Raw genomic sequence first — 23006 nt, forward strand, 5'->3', positions numbered from 1 at the left:
TTTGCTTTCCTGGTGCTCTCAGTGCATATCCTGTTAATGGGCAGGTGAAAACTTTGATGTCAGGGTGTTCAGGAGTGTGTAAGCATACAATAGGCTGTGTGTTTAAGAAATTGGTTAGTTCCTTTTCTCTGTGTTAATTTTTTGTAACTTTTTACTTTGTTATAATTTCAAAAATATTGAAAAGTTAAAAGGACAAGGAACTCCTATATGGCCTTTATCCAAATTCACTGATTATTTATAGTTTGATCTCTTTGGTTAATCATTCTCTGTCTGTGTCTGTCCCCATGCATACATACACGTACATACAAAATACATCTCTCTACATACACATGATGTGTGTTTGTGTGTATATATATGTAGATATATACTGTACTAAGGTATATATGTACTAAGGTGTATATGTAAAACCTTAGTACAGTTATCAGGTTCAGGAAAATTAACATTAATACTAAACCTTAACTACTGTCCGCATTCCAAGTTTTTTATTATCCCAATAGTATCCTTTATAGGATTTTTTTTCTCTACTATACAGAATCCAGTCTAGGATTATGTACAACATCCAGTGGTCTTGTCTCTGTATTCTCCTTTAATCTGTAATAGTTCTTCACCTTTCTTTGTCTTTCTTGACCTTGATATATTTGAAGAATCTCTGTATTACTCTTAAAAGTATGGTGCCCCTACTTTTGTCCTCTTAACTACTTTAATTCTTCTCATTGCTAAGTTCAACCATTGACCCTTTGGCTTCCTTATCTCTATTAATCTTTCTGATTTCCTATTTCTTCTTTCTCTCCATCCTGTAGTCAGATGCACTCTTTATAGCAAGAGAGGAAAGTGTTCCTATCAGCATTTTGAAATACAGTATCAGGATGCAAGACAGCCCATGTGCTTACTTAGACTTAATTGTCTTACTCTCTTCCTTTAATTGATCAAATGATTTAAAGGTACCTCTTTCTTTAAAGTACAGAAGTTTATCTATCAAGAAAACCTAACACGGTGTGTATAGCATCCCGGCTTTCTCTTTAAAAATTAGGCCCATTTGTAAAGATTTCAGCAATTAGACACCTTAGAGATGGGTATTCCAAAAATTACTTAGGATATGAATTCAATTGGAATAAACTCCTAAATATCAGGTAAATGCAACCACCCAGATGTTCTCATCGTCGCACTTCTTTACACTAAATAAATAAAGGCAAGGCTCTCAGCTTAGTTCCCATGAGTTTTCTCCTTAAGCAATTTCTCTTTTTGGAAACACTTGAAAGAAGGGGCAGCTCTATCTCATTGGGGTCCAAATGGTCCATGCTTGGCATTCCTTAACCTCACTCCATGATATTTTCTTGAGTACAATGGTAAGCCTGGCAATAGGTTCTTGGCAATATTCAAGATTCAACTTACTACTCCAGGGTCAGAAAACAGGAGAATCATACATAGAGATAAACTCTTAATAATTACTCCTATTTTTATGAAATCTGAGTGAAGTCACGATGGTCAGAGTCAAATGAAAAACTCTTCAGCATTCATTGTGATCTCTGTGAGAATGAGACTCAGAGTTGATTAAGGAGTCCTAATTCATACCTAAGACCCAAGCTTCCTGAGCAGTCTGGGCAAGTTATTTTTCTCCCCTTAATTTCTTCCTTTGCAAAATGGAAATAATTATATCACTGAGATAACTCTATGAAACTGCTAGAAACATGGTAGCAAAGACCCAAGCACAGCATTCATAAATAGTCAGTCAGGGCCATGATCATGTATGAGGTGTATTGTGAGCCCCTGACACTATTTCACAGAAAGGGCAGATTACTGACAGAGCAACGTTCACCTCCATTTATTTAAAGACACTTCTGAAGGAGATGATGATGGATGATGCCTCTAGATCTGTGCTGTCCAACAACCTGGATTAAGCAGACTGGCATTCTGATGAAACTGGCATTTGTGGTGGCTTATAGATATGCAGTCCCTCATTGCCTCTCCTTCCCCTATCCCACCCCCGCCCCACAAGCCAGCCCTCTCTAGTAGCAAGCCCCTGTGGACTTTCCCACCATTCTCTCTCTCTCTCTCTCCCTCTCTCACACACACATACACACAAGTAAACACATCCAGCTCAGCTCTTATCGCTCCAGAGTCATCTTCTAGGTGACAGCCCCCTATACTGCTGAACTAATATTTCTGATGAGATATGAACAATAATGGCTTTCTGTGTTTCCCCTTCTCCTGCCTAATTTCAACAAAAACTTCTTGTTGTGAGTGCCTTATAGCATCCTGGCAGAACCAGTAAAGAACTCTTTTGGCAGTTGGAACTTTTTTTTGCCTTTAAATCACACTGTTTAGGTTGGTAGTCCTCAGGGGGCTAGCTCTGGGTCACTGCACTTGTTTGCTAATAAAGGAAGCATTTTGACTAAATGCAATTCCTGAAATAGAGCATCAAGTGACACCATTCTTGGCCAAGAAGTTGGAATTCAAAGCCAAAACAATGGAGAGTGACAGTGACTCACTTTGTTCCTGAGCTCCCAAACCTGGAAGTTTCTAGAAGATGCTCTGTTGCTCATCTAGGATAGTGTTCATGTCTTACAAAAGTAAAAGTCCCTAGTAAGCCAGACACAACAGTGTCAGTAAGAGTCTCTGTTAGGTCAGAATGAATTGCTCTTTTAATACTGTTGAAAAAAAATGGTGAAGTAAAATGCAATTTGAACTTTGAGGGTTTTTGTTTTGTTTTGTTTTGTTGTTTTTTGTTTTAGAATTCCTATATATAGTGACCAACAGTAGTGTTTGATTTTTAGGTTTAGAAAGTAGAGGTTTCTTCATTCATTAATCTTTCCCTGTCACCATCCTCTTTCCTTAGTAATTCACATTTCCATTCTCATTTTTGCTCACACGTATTTTCCTTGTATTCTCGTTCCCCTCTTTGATGCTTCCTGAATTCCTTTCTTTCCTTTTTCACGTTCATCCTTTTTCCTTTTTAAGGATGCTTGCCCAACTTTATATCTGATTTCAACTTTTTTTTTTATCTTGCAGTACTGGTTCTTCTTATCTAACTTAAATGCATCTTCCAAACCTACAAAGAGCGAGTCATACTCTTCTCAGCCTCATTATAACAAGTTGTCACTGAATCAAGAAATGGAACAATCGACTGTATATTGGCATGAGCTTTACCTTAGCACTGGCCACTTTGGGCTCATCACTGAATGCGTTCTTCCAGAATAAAGTTGACCTGATCAGCACACTGGCCATAAAGAATATTTCTAATTCACACCACCGTTACCTCCCTGCTTTGTGCAACCACGTACAGAATCCTTATCCACACACATGTATTTACTCTTACAAATGGGATTTGATATAGCCTTTAATTTGCAGCTTTGCCTTCAAGGAATTTAGTTGCAGTACTTTTAGATATGCTCCCTCAACTGAATCAGTTTTAATAAAACATAAATTAGTGGATGGGGGCTTAAATTTGCCAATCCAGATAAAGTGTACAGGATCATTGTAATGTGAGCTTTCTAAATAAGAATTTGGTGGAATAAATATGATGCCTTGGGGAAAAGTTGGCAATATCATCAACTAATTAAGGAGAAAGAAACAGCGACACCACCTTTGGAAGGAATCTAAGATGCCATATAATTCCACTTTATTCTTGGGAAGCCTTGATGACTATGACATAGGTGATCCAGATAAAACATTAATTTCAAGACCTTGAGGGAGGGAGAAATTGATTTGTTTCCAGTTCCAGAGCATATCGGTGGAGGCATCAAGACTTGATCTCAGTTCTTGGCAATTTATAGTACAGAAATTTGGATTACCCCCTCCCCCCGAGAATGTTACCTTAAAGTTACTATGAAATTCTTTATTCTTAAAAAAAAATCTTCGTGCAGTCTCAGAGTAGAAGCATCTTTATAGTAGCTCTCTGGCCACCCAAACCCAAGTATTCATTGAGATGAACTCTTAACGAAGGCATATGGTAGAAAATAAAACACTTGGAACAATTTGATCGGACATTGTTATGTTAGCATATTGATGACATAGCCCTTTTTATTTTCTTTCTGGCAATTCATTTTTTAGTAAGCTTGATATATCCTAAACATTTTTTGAAAGGAGAATGACAACTTTATTTTGAAGTTGGACAAAAGTTCACTAGCCTGGAAGTTACTAAGTGGTTCGTCTCCTACTTGTACAGTGAGCAACCATTTATATAAAGGTAGTGGTAATAGGAAGATGGACAGTATACTATAGTATACTATAGTATAAGCAAATGTACAGTATACTATAATTTAGGTTCACTGGTTCATATTTGTGTGCTTTTAAAGGTTTGGGGAAAATTCAGGCAGATTAAAGTAGCCTAACGTTGACTCATTAGGCCACCATCACAATTCCACGACCATTGACAATCACAAATACAAGAGTGAAAAGCAGAATTTAGAGGGAGAAGGGAATCCCTTGTTCATGTGATCAAACCCCTCATCAGGATGCTGAGGCCCAGACAGCTCACATGAAGTCTTCTGACTCTGAAACTTGTACTCTTCTCTCTGTTGCCTGCTAAGATGTTGCCGAATAAATAAAATTTCCCTAACATTAGGAGGATATTAGTAATTGCTTTTTCAGAGCTGAGCAGTTTTTTCTTCCAGTCTTTCTTAGGAAGAGGACTAACATTTGCTGGCAAATTGGCTAGGACAAGATACACAGGATATGGCTGGAGAACAAGGAGTATTTCCTGTGCGGAGTTTACTGGCTTAACCAGAAATTGCATCCTTGATTTCCTACTATGTTGAGAGTTAAATCTTTCCACAATTTGGCATGTGGGACCAGATATCTATGAAACACTTGATATCTGTGAAAATGGGCAAGAGGTAGAGATACTCCAGGAAAAGGAGAAATACAAATAACTTAGTGTTTAGCTTTTAAATGTACTGAATCTGAAAAATCCGCAGGATTAGACTGATTTTTCAGGTCCAAAGAAAATCTTTACACCATTCTATTTATAAACATAGAACTGTAGGAAATGGCCTATTTTATAGGTTCAAAATGGTCAAACATCAGCAATGTCTTACAGTTCTACCCAATAGTATGTAATAGAGATCTGTAAGTAACTGGAATGTATCCATACATTTTCAAATGACTATGGGTTTTTGCATTCCTATTAGTCTCCTTCAGAGTTAGTTGGCTGCAGCGAATTGATAATTGATCCTGAAAAAAAGGAGTGGATAAGCCATAATCCTGGTCTGTCCCTTATATGTGTCTAGACCTGACCCCACCCCACCCCACCCATACCTGCATGTTTTTAACCCCACCACTGCTTTCATTTCTTCAGGATAATCTCATGGTATTGCAAGGAAGCCTGTCGCCTACCTCCGAAGCCATCTTATCACTGCTTGTAGGCAGCGTGTCTTCCCCTGTGCCTTGTCTGTCTGTTCCCCTCTTTCTTTGCTCTCTCACTGATGTGCTCCTAGAAATGCTCGGCTGTCTCTTTGTTCTACATGCTCCGACACTTCTGCTTAGCTAAATGATGGCTAATAGCAGGGGGATAGGCTGCCAGCTATTATGAGTACTTTGTGGGGAGTCTATCTGACCTTTTTATTATATAAAAGCGTTAAGCCAGTTATTAAGGGAAGAGAAACTGAAAAGAAACCATATGAAGAAAAAAGTGGCAAAGCAAACCTACTTCTAAATCTGCCGACCTTTAATTATCTCAGAAGCAAGAACTTCCTCATTATGAATGATGGAAGAAAATAAAGTTGAAGGCTTATCGCCTAATGATAACCCTGTGTTGGCATCAATTACAGACCATCTGGACGAATGTATTGGGATGTTGATGTCAGGAGCTCAGACCAGACTTTAGTGGTCAAGAAAGTTACTCATCAAGTGATACAGAAAGGCTGATTCAAACGCGGACTTTGCTGAAAAGGGCAAAGTTTGGTAATTCAGGTTTTGGTCTTAAATCAAATAGGTGATGTTACCTCACACAGTGCAAGAGCTGATGTGTATCTGAAATGTCTAAATTCTACTTCTTGAGTGCTTTAAATTCCCCACCACCACCACCAAAAGTTAAATTCTAAACTGTGCTCACCTTTATCTCTTTTCCTTTCTGTACATAGTAAAAATTTTGTTTGGAAGATATCAGCCTTGCTTTGGCAAATGATAAGAAGAACTTATTTGGACTTTTCAAAATGTATCTTGCCCTACTCTTTGAGCCTTCACCCAAAGCACTCACTAAACCAAACCTTTTTTGAGGTTTGTAAGTGTCTGGTGCACTTAATTATTAATTATTATTATTATTCCTTTGGGCACATCTCTGCATTTGAAGATATATTATTATAAACATTATCATTTCCAGGCCAAACACAGGCAAAAAGTCTTGGAAGAACACAATTTTGCAGACTAAAGATTTTCAGAAAAAAATTGGATAAGTCATGCACGAGCACTTAAACTTTGGTGTGCTTAAAATAGAAAGTATAAAAATGTATCACTAGCCCAAATCCTCATTTGACCCAGATCTTTTCATGGTTATAGACCTTGAAGTTTGCCCTCCATTAGTTTGTCAAAGACCCCCATATTCTCTTAAGGATTGATTTCTTCGTTTTTATAAAATACAAGGGTCAGTTTCTCTAAGGAAGTTGCTATTTATTTGGTAAGCCTTACTAATCCTTTTCCATTATAACAAAAAGACAATACAGCTTATCAAAGAAGTAAAAACAGACTGTTGCTGGATATTTTCACATTCTAACTGGCACTCGGGTCTTGTATGTTTTGTTTTCGTAAGATATCTAGGTTTACATGAATAATATACTGGGAGGTTTGGGTGATTTCTCAAACATTATTTTTGGTAGTTACAGAAACCAAACCCAAGAGGAATGTATATGTTTGTGACAATTTAATTACATTTCTATGGGTATAGGAGAGGAAACATCATTAAATCAATACTTTAACGTACCTCGTTAGGGTGAAGCTAAACTGTAGTCTGTATGTTTTGAATCAGGTTCTTGTTAAGCTTTTTAACCTTTTTGATACTGTCATTCAAAAATATTTTGTATTCTTTTCTTTTTCTATTTATCTGATTTGACTCCAATCCATTTTGTGGTGTTGGCTGGCTTTTTGGTTTGAGTCAAATTTTCCATACAACCCAAAACTTCTTTGCTCTCACTCTGAGAATGTTCCTTAAGTCAAGAATAGAGAGCTGAGGAAGAGCTTGTATTAACCTGTCCGGGAAGCATGTTTGTGACTTTTTTTTTGTCTTCTTTTTTTCTCCCCTTCTTTTAATAAAACTAATAACCTGAGGTCTTAGCTGAAATAATGGAAATGATAAAAGTGGATATGAAAATGCACATAGTGGGGTGCCTGGGTGGCTCAGCTGGTTGAGCCTCCAGCTCTTGGTTCCTGCTCAGGTCATGATCTCAGGGTCCTGGGATCGAGCTCCACCTCTGGCTCCATGCTGAGTGGGGAGTCTGCTTGACACTCTCTCCCTCTCCTTCTGCCCCTCCCCACTGTGTGCACATGCTCTCTCTCTCTCTCCCCAAAATAAATAAATCAAAAAAAAAAAGAAAAAAGAAAAAAGTTGCTATTTATTTGGTAAGCCTTACTAATCCTAATCACGCTGAACTTTCTAGTGGCTCACTTGCCCAGTGCTTTTTAATTGATAGAGTAGACCTGCTGGGTGTTTGGAGGTGAACTGATACATGCCTGGATTTATGTGGCACAGAGGCTAAGTCTACTTGTTGTCAGGCAGGAGAGTAGAGGGGTCTCCTTCCTCTGCGGTTGGGAATGACCTGCTGCTGTGAAGTTCATTCCCAGAGAAAAGTTCGTTTCTAGAAGGTAGTTCACAAGTGTCCCCAAACGCAGAACTCAAGCAATTATCTGGGCAACTCAAACCACAGTGTTTCATACTTTGAGGTCATCCTGAAAGTTTATGGATGGTGAGCCCATGCCTTTCTCTTTCTTGCCATAAGCTTTGTGTTCCCCCAAACCTTATTTTGGCAGTTCACCCCTTTTTCCTAAAAAATGTATAATCTTCTTGTGGCTGCTTTCTTGTAGCCTCTTGAGGGTGTGTGAATTTGGTAGACTTACTGCTTCTCCTTTTTTTTTTTTCTCCAAATGACATGTAGTTCTCCTTAAAATAGCATTGAATTAAGTGATCCCTATATTTTAATTTATTAATGTAGGAGAGGAGTGTGGGAGAGGAGTGGGAGGGAATAAAAAAGAAAAAGAGAAGGGGAACTGGTATTTACTGAGTGATTGCCATGAGCCAGGCATCCTGCTTGGTATTGTAATATAATTAGGATGGGTTTAAAGCATGAGGATAATTATCCCCATCCTCTATCTCGATTTAATTAGTAGATACAGCTCCATGCTTCTGATCCACCTTTGGATGACATTCTACGGATCATACTTCTTCCCAAGCCAAAAGAATATGAAATTGTAGCTATCATAAGCTAAACCAGTCTTTAAACTGCTTTGTAGACATACCTTAGCAAACTTCATTGTTTATAGAAGCAGTAGATCGTGGTGCATAGCAGGGAGCAAGGCCTGAATTCAAATTAGAACTTTAATACTGACTAGATTATGTGAGTTGGTCACCTTTTGACCCTTCTGTTTCTCACCGGTGCAATGAAGATAAAAATAGTATCTACTAATGCCTAAGTGGAAGGCATTTATTTATTATTATTAATATTATTATTTATTATTATTAGTTAACATCATTATTATCAAATATCCAACTCAATGGCATAAGCAGATACTGGTTCTTAGAATGTAAAACTAAAAATGGATGTAAGCAAGATTATAAAATCAAGGATAATGTGTGTTAAGAACGACTATATATAGAAGGGACAAAAATCTCACAATTTTTTAACAGTTTCTCATAGTCCTCCTTTCTTTTCTATTCCCACAGTTAGCTGAAGGCCCACCACCTCATACCTGAATCAGATGGTGTCTAGCTCTACTAATGATTTCTGAATTTTATTCACCTGCCTTATCATTCTAAAATACAGCTTTCATCGTATCAGTCTCTCTACTAAAAATCCATGCACCATTTTCCTTCTGCCTGTTTGTTGAAGCCCACTTTTCCCAGTAGAGTGATAAAATCTCTTAGGATCTGACTCTGGGCTCCAGTTACTCTGCTTTCCTGGGGTCTCTAGCACAAACGTCCTATTTCATTTGACTTGTAGCTTTCATATGCCAACTTCATCCTTCTGTCAGTCTACAGCATATACCCGTATGTTCCCTTGCTTGAAATTCTTTTCCCTTTTCTCTTCATCTGTCCAAATTCTATCCATCTTCCAAGGCCCATATCCTTTGTATTATTCCATGGTAGACTAAATGCTAAATCTAAATAGAGTGAGTATGGGCAGGACCTGTGAATACGATGGGATAATCCTATCCTTGATTAGGCTATATCATACGCAAAAGTAATGGGTTGTCATTCCTGTAATAATGTGACGTTACTTAAGCCTCCTTAGTAAACTGGCTTTCAGAGATTTGAAGCAAGAGGAATGCTTTCCTGCTGGCCTTGGAGAAGCAAATTGCCATGTTGTAGAGAGAGTCATGTGACAGGAAACTGAGGGTAGCCTCTGGGGTCTGAGAGCAGACCCCTGCTAACAGCCAGTCAGCAAGAGGGGACCTCAATCCCACAACTGCAAGGAATTAGATTTGGCAAACAACCAGTGAGTTCAGAAGAGGACCCTGAGCCTCAGATGAGATCACAGTTCCAGCTGATACCTTGATTTCAACTTTATGGGACTCTGAGCAGAGGACCCAGCTAAAATGTGCCAGACTCCTGCCCCACAGAAGCTGTAAAATAACAAACTGTATTAGTTTAAGCCACTAAGTTTGTGGCAATTTGCTACAAGCAATAGAAAATGACTATAGTGGGTAATTTGAAGGCTCCCTAGACCATGTTTGTGAGGTCTGATGTTTAGTTGCTGGTAACACAGATGACTAGCTCATTTATTCACTTGTGTATTTTCCCAGGAGCAGCACAGGCATTGTTTCTGTCTAGGAAAACATTTAGAGAAGTGGACAACTATAAGTGTTATTAAATAAAGGATTTATTTAGAGAACATTTAGAGAAGTAGACAACTATAAGTGTTATTAAATAAAGGATTTATGTAGAGAACATTTAGAGAAGTAGACAACTATAAGTAGACAACTATAAGTGTTACGAAATAAAGGATTTATTGTAGGAATCAGACTTCACACAATTGTGAGACGAGCTGGGAAAGTTCAGAAGGGAGAGTTAAGAGAATTAGAGAATTATGAGACTCACCAGCTCTGCAACACTTGCAGGGGTGGACCTCTTTCTTAGTGATAAGAAGGTACAAGGAAAACAATTTATTCTTCACCTTGTACCTCTAAAAACCTCACTGAGATGGTGGGCTGACATTTTTTTGAAAGCAACCTTATTGAAGTACAATTAAATACGACATTTTAGTGTATGGTTTGGTGAGTTTTGGCAAATATATACACTTGAATAACCACCACCACAACCAAGACTAGAACATTCCATCACCCTAGATAGTTCCCTTGTGTCCCTTTATAGGTAATTCTCCTTCCCTGGGCCCAGGTAACTATAACCCTCTTTCAGTCACTCTAAATTAGTTTTCCCTATTTCAGAATCTCCCATGTATGGAAGCACATCATGCCCTCTTTGGTAATTGGCTTCTTTCACTATCATAAGGTTTTCTGGATTCTTCCATGTTGTTCTTGTATCAATAGTTTGTTCCTTTTTATGGCTGAGTAGTATTTCAACATATGGTTGTACCACAATTTGTTTATTCATTCAGCATTTTATGAACATTTAGGATTCAAGTTTTTGGATATTATGAATAAAGTTTTATGCATATTCATGCACAGTAAATACTTAGGTGGAATGGCTGGGTACTATGAAAAGTGTATGTTTAACTTTAAGAAACTGCCAAATACCTTTCCGAAGTGATTGTGCAAATTTATACTTCCATCAGCAAAATATGAGAGTTTATTTGCCTCATATCCTAGCCCAGATTTGGTATTCTCTCTCTTTAATTATAGCATCATAAAATATAAAATACTATCTGGTGGCTTTCATTTTTATTTCATTTCTAACTAATAATATTGAGTATCTTTTTATGTACTTATTGGCTGTTTATGTAAATTATTGTGTGATGCATTTTTAAATATTTAAAAAATTAGATTGTCGGGGCATCTGGGTGGCTCAGTCGTTAAGCGTCTGCCTTCAGCTCAGGTCATGATCTCAGGGTCCTGGGATCGAGCCCCGCATCGGGCTTCCTGCTCCGCGGGAAGCCTGCTTCTCCCTCTCCCACTCCCCCTGCTTGTGTTCCCTCTCTCGCTGTGTCTCTCTCTGTCAAATAAATAAATAAAATCTTTTAAAAAAAATTAGATTGTTTGTCTTATTTTGAGCTCTAAGAATTCCTTGTATATTTTGGATATAAGTCTTTCACACTGCAAGTATTTTCTCCTGGTATGTGGTTTGACTTGTTAATTTTTTTTAAAAGATTGTATTTATTTGAGAGAGAGAGAGAGCATGAGCAGTGGGGCAGAGGGAGAAGGAGAAGCAGACTCCCCACTGAGCAGGGAGCCTGGTATGGGGCTGGTTCCCAGGAACCTGAGATCATAACCTGAGCCAAAGGCAGACGCTTAACTGACCGAGCCACCTTGACTTTTCAATTTTTTAAAGGTGTCTTTCAAAGACAAATTTTTAAATTTGATGAAGCACAATTTTTCTATAATTAGTGTGACTTTTCTGAGAAATCTTTGCCTACTGTAAGGTTGCAAAGATTTTTATGATTCTTTCAGAACTTTTGTAGTTTTAGTCTTTATAATTTGGTCTACGATTTATTTTGCATTAATTTTGATATGGTAAAAGCAAGAAATAAAGAGAATATGCTTTCTCTGTTGAATTTCTTTGGTAACTTTGTCAAGAACAATTTGCCATAAAATTTGGATCCATTTCTGGACTTTTTATTCAGTCTCATTGACCTATTTATTGTATCTAAACATATGACAATACCACACTTTCCTGATTGCTTTAGCTACATACTAAATCTTGAAATCAGAGCGAGTCCTCCAACTTTATTCTCCTTTTACAAAATGGCTTTGGCTGATAACAGGTTCTTCTGAATTTTCTATACATTTTAGAACCAGATTGTTAATATCTACAAAAAAAGAGAAAGCCTTCTATTTGGGGTTTTGATTGGGATTACATTATGTCTGAAAAATTCATTTGGAGAGAATAACATCTTAGTAATATTGTCTTCCAATTCATGAACTTGATATATCTCCCCATTTACTATTTCTCTTGAAAAAAAATTTTTTTTTACAGTTTTCAGTATGCAATGAATCTATTTTGTTAAATATATTTTAAGTATTTAACATTTTGGATGCTATCATAAGTAATATTGTTATTTTATTTATTTTTAAGATTTATTCATTTACTTGAGAGAGGGAGAGGAGGGGCAGGAGAGAGAGAGAAAAACTTTAGCAGACTCCTCACTGAGCTCAGAGCCCATGTAGGGCTCAGTCTCAAAACTTTGAGATCATGACTGGGAGCCAAAACCAAGAGTCAGATGCTTAACTGACTGTACCACCCAGGGGTCCCAATAATATTGTTATTTTAATTCTATATTTAATTAATTTCTTTACTATTAGTATAGAGGAATATGGTTAGTTTTTGTAATTGACTTTGTATACTGAAATCTTGATAAAATCATTTGTAACTTTTTAAAAACTCCTTATGATTTCTACATATACAATCATGTAGATCATGATTCATATACATACATCATATACATATCATATACATACATCCATCAAATGGAGACTTTTTTTTACTTCCTTTCCAGTATTTTTGACTTTTAATTCACTTTTCTTGCCTTACTGCATGGCTAGGACCTCCAATGCAGTGCTGAATGGTAATGGTGAGAATGTACATTCTTGTTTTGTTCCTGATGGGGAAAGCATCTATTCTTTTACCATTGTTATAATGTTAGCAGTAGTTTTTTTGTAGATGCCTTTTATCAGATGGAAGAAGTTGACTTTTACTCCTAACTTCCTGAGAGTTATTATCATGAATGGATATTGCATTTCTTTTCAAATAACCCTCTGTATGTCCTTTATTCTGTTAATATGGTAAATTATACTGATTGATGTTTCAAAAGTTAAACCAACCTTGTATTCTTGAGATATAGCCCCAATTGGTCATGATGTATTATCCTTTTTTAATATTACTAGCTTAATTTATTAATAATTGGTTAAGAAACTTTTTGTTTATGTTCATGGGGAATATCAGACTTTAATTTCTTATAATGACTTTGGTTTTGATATCAGAGAATTCTGGCCTCATACAATAGGTAGGGAGGTGTTCCCTCCACTTCTGTTTTCTAAAAGAGTTTGCGTAAGATTGTTATTATTTCTCCTTTAGACATTTGATAAAATTCAGCACTGGAACATGATTGAGTATATAGAATTAATAAAGCCCTGAACAGCTGTAGGATAATGAATGTATATTGTGATCCTTCAAGCTGAACTTTGAAGTTGAAAGCAAGAAGCTTCTGGGGGGTCTTTACTAACAAGCTCAAAACAAGGCAATACAAAAACCAACCAAACAAATAAATGTTCACCAGCTTAATAACTGTATACCAGATGCCAGAGAACATGTTGATTTGTTCCAGTAAGGAGACTACATTTATAACAGCAAGTGCAGTTTGAGTCACCACTTGATTAAGTTTATGATCATGCACTGTCATTCTTCAGAATCCATCTGTCTTATACACAGGCTTAAGAGGTTATTTGAATAGGGATGTGTTAGGAATCACCACTTACATATCATTCAAGTCCTTGATGATGGCACAAATTTCTACAGTTCTTCTAGGAATGTGGTGTTGTTTTCAGTTAATATTTTGGTGGGTATGGGAAAAGTTTTAGGGGTTTCCACCTGGCTTTTCTTACCATAATAACCCTTACTCCATAGGTCAGAGAACAAATGTGGGGGGTTCTACCAGTTGCTGAGGTTATATATTTCAACCATGCCTTCTGAAATTTTGAAAATAACCATGAAGTAGTTTTGGAGACCCACTGGCCCATTGTGAGACAAACCGAGGCTAAAATTACACTGATGACCTGACCTCTACTAGCACCTACTCTAATGGTGAGCCGGTGTTTTTGGCTCTAAAGAATTAGTGTCAGTTCAGAGTCAATGTCAAGTAATTTCTTTAAAAAGTGATTATTTTCCCTTCTTCAATATAGGCACCAGGATAAGTGGCTGTGGCCCCTTTGGGGAAGCCTAGGAAGAAGAATTACAGTAGTGTGTTGATGGCAGTATATCAGAGTTCGTCTTTAGACTGAATGCTGGCTTCTCTTAGAAATGTGCAATATTCCCAGGCCACTTTTATCCCTAATATTCTTATACCTATATTCATATTTCTATATATTCCACCCAAACCAAGCTCTTTCTTTCAAAGTAGGAGATAGGGGTGAAATGTAAATATGTGAGTCTGACTTCTTACTTACTCATTACTTCTCACAATCCTTCAAGCTGGATAGATTTCTGCTTTATTTTCCTTTATTAAAGGGCCTTTTCCTACAGCATATCCATCTCTAGATGGCATCTCATCCTTCTCCTCTCCCTAATCTGTAAAGGTTGGTGGGAAACAATGTAGATGGGCTTACGTATGAGGAAAGAGGCAATAATATTATCCCCATTACAACTTTATTAAAGCACTTACTAAAGTTTATTTTTTTCTCTTCCATACAACACCTGGTGCTCATGACAGCAAGTGTTCTAAAGTTTATTTTGGTGTAAGCTAGACTATGTACTTCCTAAGAACATGGACTTGTTATTTCATTCTCAATCCTTATGCCTATTATACTTTTGGCACACGATAGGCACAAATTAGATTTTGTTGAATGCAGAGCATGAATGCTTGAGTGCAAATGTAAACTAGTGTTACCATCAGCAAAAAGCCTGAGTTCTAATTGCAAAATTAAGATGATTATCCTGGGTTTGTAATGACTGTGGGCCACTACATTGAAAAGGTTTTTCTAACTAGCCAAATCAGGAATCCTTCATGTAGCCCCAGAAAAAAGTCTTGATACACTGAAGCCAATTATGTGAAGAAAGAGTTACCCAAGCTATTAAAACAAAGGTAACCTGACATCCCCAGCTTTTGTGGGACAGAACTCAGAGAAACGCTAATAGTTTTAATGATTCCATGTTTGAAGTCTGAAGTTCTGTGAATGAGTCACCTTTAGCATATTTAAGTTTATTAACTCTTTTGCTTCTGGCAATTTATTTTTGGAAGCATCTTCCTTATGATCCAGTTGGGGAGTCTGGTGAGCAAGTGCTAGAGCCATGTCAGAGTTCTAGAATCAGAGGGAAATGTAAGAAAGAACCGGCTTCCCCTGCTGTATTTCCCACTCATCCTACACACCTTTTTGTGTGGGTGGTTAAATTCCTACTGAGGAAAGGAACTCTTGAAGTTTCTTGGAGGCAAGAGAAAGAATAGGGGAGGAACGTGTAGAGCTTGCTTTTTATAGCTAAGTGTGTACCAGTTGGGAGCGTACTATGTCCTTCCTTCATTATAATTTAATCCAAGGCAGAGGAATGAGGCACTAGCAGAAAAGAGATGTAGGTTTCCCTCCAAAAGGGAAAATAAAATTCTACTTCAATTTTTCCTTTGTTGTGCTTCAGATTTCTCACTCTTTCTCTACTTTGGGGTGTTCAATCAAAAGTTTTCATGACAGCAGGGAATATGTATATCTTATTCACCATCTATCCCCAGATGCTTGTTCATGTAAATAAAATTTTAATATATTTATTCAATATAAAATTTTATTTTATTTTTTTAAAGATTTATTTATCAGAGAGAGAGAGAGCAGGTGCAAGGGCAAAGGAGAGGGAGAGAGAGAATCTCTAGTAGACTCCATGCTGAGTGTGGAACCTGATGCTGGGCTCAGTCTCCTGACCTTGAGATCATGACCTGAGCCAAAATCAAGAGTTGGACGCTTAACTGAAGGAGCCATCCAGGTGTCCCCAATTTAAAATTTTAAATGAAATATATATCCATGCATTTTTTAAAGGCAAGCAGTAAAGAAGAGTATGAAATACAAGGTGTTTATCCCCACTTCCTTAGCCCTTTTCTCATTCCCATGCCCCCCAAACCACCAAACAATTCCTGGTTGTATTTCTTCTGATGATTGCCTTCATATTGATTTATCAGTTTTATATATCTTTGACTCTGCATTATAAAAGATGAGGACTCTATTTATCTTATACCATCTCCCAACTCCCCCTATCAGGTCTCAGTTTTTATAGTTATGTTACTTGGTTTGGACAAGTTCTGGTTGAATGGGTAAGTGCACAACCCAGTTTCCTTCTTCATTTCTTTACCCAAACGATGATACCATGCTTTCTGTACCACGGGAAGCCAGCCCTCTGGCAAACAGTGAAAGAACTTCCCATGCTGTGCCATTGGGTTTTTGTGTTGGTAAAAACAAGCTCAGTGATCTCCTGGTTAATTGTAAATCAGTACCCTTCTCAAAAACATCTGAGTTTTATCAGGTCTCAAAGCCATTAATTGAAGGGGGACGTCCTGACACTAGAACTTTAAAACATTTAGTCTTGCTCTTTAAATCCTCCAGGATGCCTTGTAGCTTGCTTCCTAGCGAGCTGCCGATTTGCCCTGAGCAAGACAAAGACCGTGGAACTTACGTTCAGTGACTATGGATCATCGACTGTTTTTATTATGTCTGTATTCTGAGGTTTTCTCTTTTGCTGTTGTCAGATGTATCAAAACAAAACATCTCCAGGAAAAAATATCAAAGGACCTAAAATTAATGTGTTATTTCAGATTTCTTCTACGCCAGCAAAAGAACGTCCCTCTCTGACTAATGTCTGATAATACAAGCCTCACAGGCCAGCCCCTTTAACGTGCTGATTTAGGGCTCATGCCCGTTTTCCTCTCTCCTCTTTTCATCTTTGTCTCTCTGATGCAATCAGCATGCTGGCCTTAGGCTCACCTCAGTTTTGTTTTATTTTTTAAGGAAAAAAACCTTTTGGTTTTTCAAGTGAATTTAAGATTAAACTCTTCTCCTCTTTTACAACAGATTCTCTAAATCTTAGAGTTGGAAAGTTTTTATTGAACTTTTTGCCTTACAGTGGGTCACAGAAAAGTAGATTCTTATCAGTGATCTACTTTGGTAGCACCGTTTGACTCTCTCAGCCATGGTGATGTCCTAAGAAAAGCATACAACTCGGAATTGAAAAACCAGGTTTGAGCCCTTGATGTGCTGTTTACTTGCTGTGTGACTAGGGGTAGGTCACCTCAACTCTCTGAGCCACAGCTGTCCCAGCTAAAAAACGAAGATAATAACATAGTACTTAGCTCCCAGAGCTGTTGTGCTGGTGCTCAGTGGGTGCTCAATAAACGCATCTCAAACTTCCAGTGTCTACAATCAAGTTGTTGATCTTTTTCCCCATCCTGCTCTACCTCCAGTTCTTATCCCAGTCAATGGCAACCTGCATCTTCTAGTTCCTTCTGTCCTGCTTAACGCTTTCTCTGTCACCTCAGATCCAATACATCAGCAAGTCCTCTTGACTCTGCCTTAAAAATATATTCCCAGTCTGATACCGTGGACCACTTCCCCCACTGCCACCATTGTCCAAGACACCACCACCTCTCACCTAATTACTGCAATGGCCACCTAACTGGTCTCCCTATTCTGTCCTTGCTTGTTTAGGGTCTATTCGAGAGAGAGAGAATCCTTAAAAAAGTGAGTCTGATGATGTCACTTCTCCACTCAGACATAGCCATGATTTCTTGTTAAGGCTGATCTCCACCTGGCTCATACTGGAACTAGGTGCCAGTTGTTAAAATATTGAAATCCTTCCATCTCTATTGGTAGATAGTCCTTCCCCAAAGTCCCCTTTCCCTGATATTCCCTTTCAATTCACAAGGGGATCTCCCCACAATGCACCAACTCAGGGGTAATGCTTGCACTTCAGGGGGGCCTCTGGGATGCTGCTTCCATGTTCTGGCCAGATATCCGTGCTGATGGGTTGCTGTCTGTGTTGTATCTGCTGTTAAACATTGTGAATAGCACCTGGGCTTGTCCTCTCATTCAGAATAAAAGCCAAGTCTCCACACTGATGGGATTCTTTGTTACATTTTTTACTGCATGTTCCACTACTCCCAGGCTTGTTCATTCCACACAAGCCATGAATGCCTCTTGGCATTTCCTCGATCAAGCTAAGTATGCTCCTGCCTCAGGGCCTTTGCACTTGTTCCTTCCTCTGCCAGTAATGCCCGTGCACCAGATACCCATCTGACCAGCTCTTTTACCTCTTGCAGCTATCTGCTCAAATATCACCTTCTCAACAAGGCATTTTCTGACTGCCCTATGTAAAATAGAAACCCTGCCCTCTTGCCTACTGGTACATTCTAATTATTGTTCTCAATCATATTTTTTTTCTCCACAACATTTGTCTCCATCTGACATGCTTTATATTTCACCTATTTATTTGTTTATTGTCTATCTCTTTTCTCCCCACCAACTAGAATGCAAATTCCCTCAGAGCAGGAATTTTGTCTGTTCTGCTTACTGTCTTATCTCCAGTGCCTAGAACAGCATCTCACAAATAGTACGTTCTCAATACATTTTTGTTGAATGAATTAATTACTCAGTGCCTGGTTTTCTTATTTGAATAATACAGAAAATAATACATCCCAGATAAATTGTGAAGATTAAATAAATACTGAGAAAGTACCGTGTAAGGTATAAGGCCCTGAGTAAAGGTGAGCTGTCATCAGTCTCCCCTTGTTGATAAATATTTGTGGACCACAGGTACCATCCCTAACACTACTGCCAACAATAGTCTCCATGTTTGAATAATCTCTAAATATTCTGCCCTGGTGTCCTGGGTGTCACAGCGCTGAATGGCCCGTGGTACTGCATGTTCCCTAAATCCGGAGTAGACCAGAGAGCCTTCCCAAGGCATCAGGACAAGTTGTGTGGGCCAGCGGCCATGGCAAGCAGATGGCACATTTTTACTAGTCTTCAATGCTTCTCCTGTGGGCACATGCTGGGGTGGGGGACAGTGTCAGCAGACATTTGTACTCTGGTACTTGCATCAGTAAGCCCTGTAAAGGGAAGATAAAGCAGAAGAGGAAAGAGTAGACACCTGCTTTATTCTCCATGTCTGGGAAGAGAAGTCCAATAGTAATAATAGGTTGAGCATATGGCAATGTCTATATAACTTCACAGGAATGTTTTTAAAATTTAAAGATTTGCTTCAGGAGACCTTTTAGAGACATGATTAAGGATCATGGGGAAAGCAGGCAGGGAGCTTTGGATTGAATCCCCATATCACTGGTTCCATTGAACTCTATTATCCATTCTCATGTCTTTAAAAACAAACAAGAAAACACAGCACACACACAGAGTGAGGTGTATTGTGTATTTGGAGTCTAGAATGTAGGCCTTGTTCTCAAGGTAAACCAAAGTAAACCTACTCAAGACCTGTGAAGACATGTGGTCCATCCCACTGAAAGCACACCCTTCCCTAGAACCTCACATCCCCTTTAATTCAAAAAAGAGAGCTGGCATCTTCACTATCCTCTTAGAATAAAAAAAGGGAAAGGTAAAACACTCTTACTAAAGTTATCGAGAGTAGCCTGCCTTGTTACAGGTTCCTTTCTCCCTCTGTACCTGAGGAAATGAGGGATTTTGGCATCTGTCCTGAATCAATCCTAAATTTGTGGCAAAACAATGTGATCCTGCAGATTAGAAGGTGGGTCTTGCTTCCCAGACCATTATCACAGGGACTAGACCCCACCACTACCATGCATGCATGCACATTTGAGATAGGTATCCTTTCGCCAGTTGTAAGATAAATATTTAATTCTGTAAGGGTCGGAGTCTTTAGGTTTGCACAATGATACATAGCTTTAAGTTAGTGGAAAATAATTTTGGAAGGCAGATCTTGGTTTCCATGTCATAAAAATATTTCTCTCTAGTATTTTGTCCTGACAGCTCAAACAAATATAATATGAGAATGCTACCTGTGGCTTATTTTTTTTCTTTTGGTTTCTAATGCTGAATTTATAATCTTCTCTAACTTTGTGCGACCACACATATTTAAAATTCCTGTATCAATTTGATTCGCTGCCACATTTCCTTCTGTGTAGAAAAGGAAGTTACAGACCTCAAATGGCTTTTACATTGTCTGCATGATAAGTACACTATACATATGGGATATCAGATGCTTCATTTCAAGGCTGCTCTTGACATTGCTGCTGTTAATGAGTCTTCCATTTGGGAATATTTCCATTCCATACCAAAAAACTATTGAAGGGGTGAAGGAAAGTGGTGAAAACGGGCCCTCCACAGTTGCCAGCAAGTTTCCCAGTTGGCTGGGATCACTACATCATTCCAAAAGGGATGACTGGAGGGTAGGAGTTGGGGGGTGGGGTGGGTAGAAATAAAAACAAATTTTGGCAGACCCAAGTTTAGAAGAAAAACAATACTTTCACCGAATTTAGCCTCTGCTCTCTGTCATAGAAAATTATAATAAGTACAAGAGAATTGCATTCAATTTTGGTCAAGTATTATTCTTGGAATATGCATTAGTCAGAATTGGCCTCATTAGGAGGGCACTTTTTGAACAGCTATGTAGTGGTTCACAAAGCATGCAGACTCCTGAGAGGGTGTGATTCGAAGTTTAACAAGCTTATTTCACGTTCGAGAACATTTACATCTCAAACCAGGACTCAAACCAGGGCTGATCCTGGACCTTTACATGACCAGAAGTAGAGCAAAGTACATTGATATATAAACATGCAGTAACATTATCAGAACTGCCACGGCCCATTAATTACAAACCCATCTATTGACACCACAGCTCGTAGACAGGCTTCTTCCCCCCTCCCCTTCTTCTAAGTCAACAAATGAACCTACGAACGCACTGAATTCACATACCAGTGTACACTGAAGCACATGTTTTTATTTTGCTTCCCTATTTATAATCTTTATTTTGAAAACAACAATTGTGGTTTGGATTTACTGTGAGGCTGAATGTTATACATGTAAAGGCTCCTAATGTTCTTTTCTGGAGGCTCTCGGATCATTTTTGGCTGTGTTGTCTGCTGCGCCATCCTCACGTCAGTGTGGAGTCAGTACAACGTACATTTCCAAACACATTTAATGGATGAAGAAAATGAAAGGTAGGAGATTAAGCAGTTTGCCCAAGCTAACAGGAAGATTTGGGGGTATTTGGTGGAGTTACAACTAGGCTGCAGAGTAGATCCAGAGAGGTATGGACGAAACTCTTAACTACTTTTCACCCAGAGCAGAAAGACTAAGCAAAATTAAACCTTTATCGTATCCTGTATCTTGATACTAAGACAAATTCAGCAATGTGGTAACCCGGAGCAGAGAAGCCAAAAGCTCAGAAAATATCAAATCCATTTACCTGGAGGAGGTGCTTGGGGCAGGATGTAGCAGCCCTCACCCAAGAGCAAAGATATTTCCAGCTGGTTTGGGCTTCTCCCTAAAAACATTGCTGTTGCCCTTTACTTCTACAAAGCGAACAAAGAAACGCTCACACTAGATGCTGCCAAACTGTTTATGTCTTCAAAACCGGTGCCGATTTCAGCCCTAGCACAGAGGCCCTTTCCTCAGTGACTACTTAGAGAAAAAAGCTTGACCTCGTTGAGATCACTTGAACTTCTGTCCAGATTTGAGGAGTGTACGTAAGCTTACTTAAAGCTTTTCGGGTCCCTCTGAGGTGGCAGAGAGAATATCAGTGAAGCTCGGTTCCTTCCCTGGTGCTGATATACACAGCCTTTCTCACAGGATTCTAGCATTCTCGCCTTTGGCCCAAGCCACGACGTGCCCAGGTGTGTGTAACTCAGCACTAAAATTAACATCTATGAACCCTTTCAGACCTCGCATATTCGAGTTCACTTTTATTTTGGTAATTAGGTTTCAGGCAGGTTTTTATTTCTTTTGAACCAAGTCATCTAGCCCCTAGTTTTCATCAAAGAATCTTGGTTAACTTTGATTTTTAATTCTCAGACACCCAACTCGTTGAACCACCCTGCTATTTTATTCCATATAAGGCCTTGAAATGTACTCACCTTACTCAGTGAAAATCCCTCCGGGATGGGGAGCTGCCAGCACATTAGAAATGTGATCTAAAGTCGCTCTGCCCGAGGTTGGTTTTATCCAGGTTAGAAGATATCAGGTATAAAATGAGAAAAAAAACATGATCTCCCAGCACTTATCAGACCATCTTCTTATAAGACTTTTTCTTGTTTAGTTTTTTAGTTCATTTCTTGGTTTTTCTGGAAAAAATGCTGCAGTTATGTTGCTCACGCAGCCAAAAATCTGCACTTAATTGGGCACATAAAAAAATAGCAGACGGGAAGTCTATTTCCTCACAGAGAGAGATTGTGGTTTACGGACTCTGTGCAAAGCCAGTGCATTAATTTATTTTTTAATGCACTCCTGGTGAGCTGTCTCTGGCACCCCAAAAGCTGTTTGAGTGCCCACCAGAAGCAGTATCAGCCCAGGTAGAGCTACTTGATTCCCAAATATTAGTTTAATCTGGGTTTGATTTTGAATCCATCTTCAGGTCTTGAATTTTTCTGGATGCTAGAGAAATCAAGAATGTAATATTTGTGTATGTGCTAAGAAAGTTATATGTATTTGTGAGAGAGACTGCAGCATCCCCCAAGCAGGGCTGCGTGGACGCTCCATGAGTTCTGGGAAAACATTTAAGTGGCCTGGGTAACTTTCCGTGCACACACCCTCCATCCATTCCCCGTGGGAGCCGGAGAGCTTCCTGAGGTCTATCAAGTTACAAAGGGAAAGGAAGCCTTTATCAGAAGTTTGAAGATGCTTACTTTTCCAGTTGTCTTTCCATCTCCTTAGCCCTACCCTTTACATTGTTCCTTGGTCATGAATCCCAACTGTATTGGAGTCATAATAATCACATTTCTAAGAAGACTGAGGAACTCAGAGTTTTAGAGCCCAGC

At 38.6% G+C, this 23006-nt stretch overlaps 1 protein-coding gene across 1 annotated transcript in view; it reads right to left on the minus strand.

The window, feature by feature from the left end:
* Positions 1–22489, minus strand: part of PTHLH (parathyroid hormone like hormone) — a 113320-nt gene extending 90831 nt beyond the window's left edge. The window contains exon 1 of the mRNA XM_032432760.1: positions 22107–22489. The gene's annotated coding sequence lies outside the window, so the exon portion shown is untranslated. The remainder of the gene's footprint in view (positions 1–22106) is intronic.
* Between the last annotated feature and the right edge of the window lie 517 nt (positions 22490–23006).

Source organism: Phoca vitulina, unplaced genomic scaffold (genome assembly GCF_004348235.1).
Source record: "Phoca vitulina isolate PV1807 unplaced genomic scaffold, GSC_HSeal_1.0 scaffold49, whole genome shotgun sequence".
Lineage (NCBI taxonomy): Eukaryota > Metazoa > Chordata > Mammalia > Carnivora > Phocidae > Phoca > Phoca vitulina.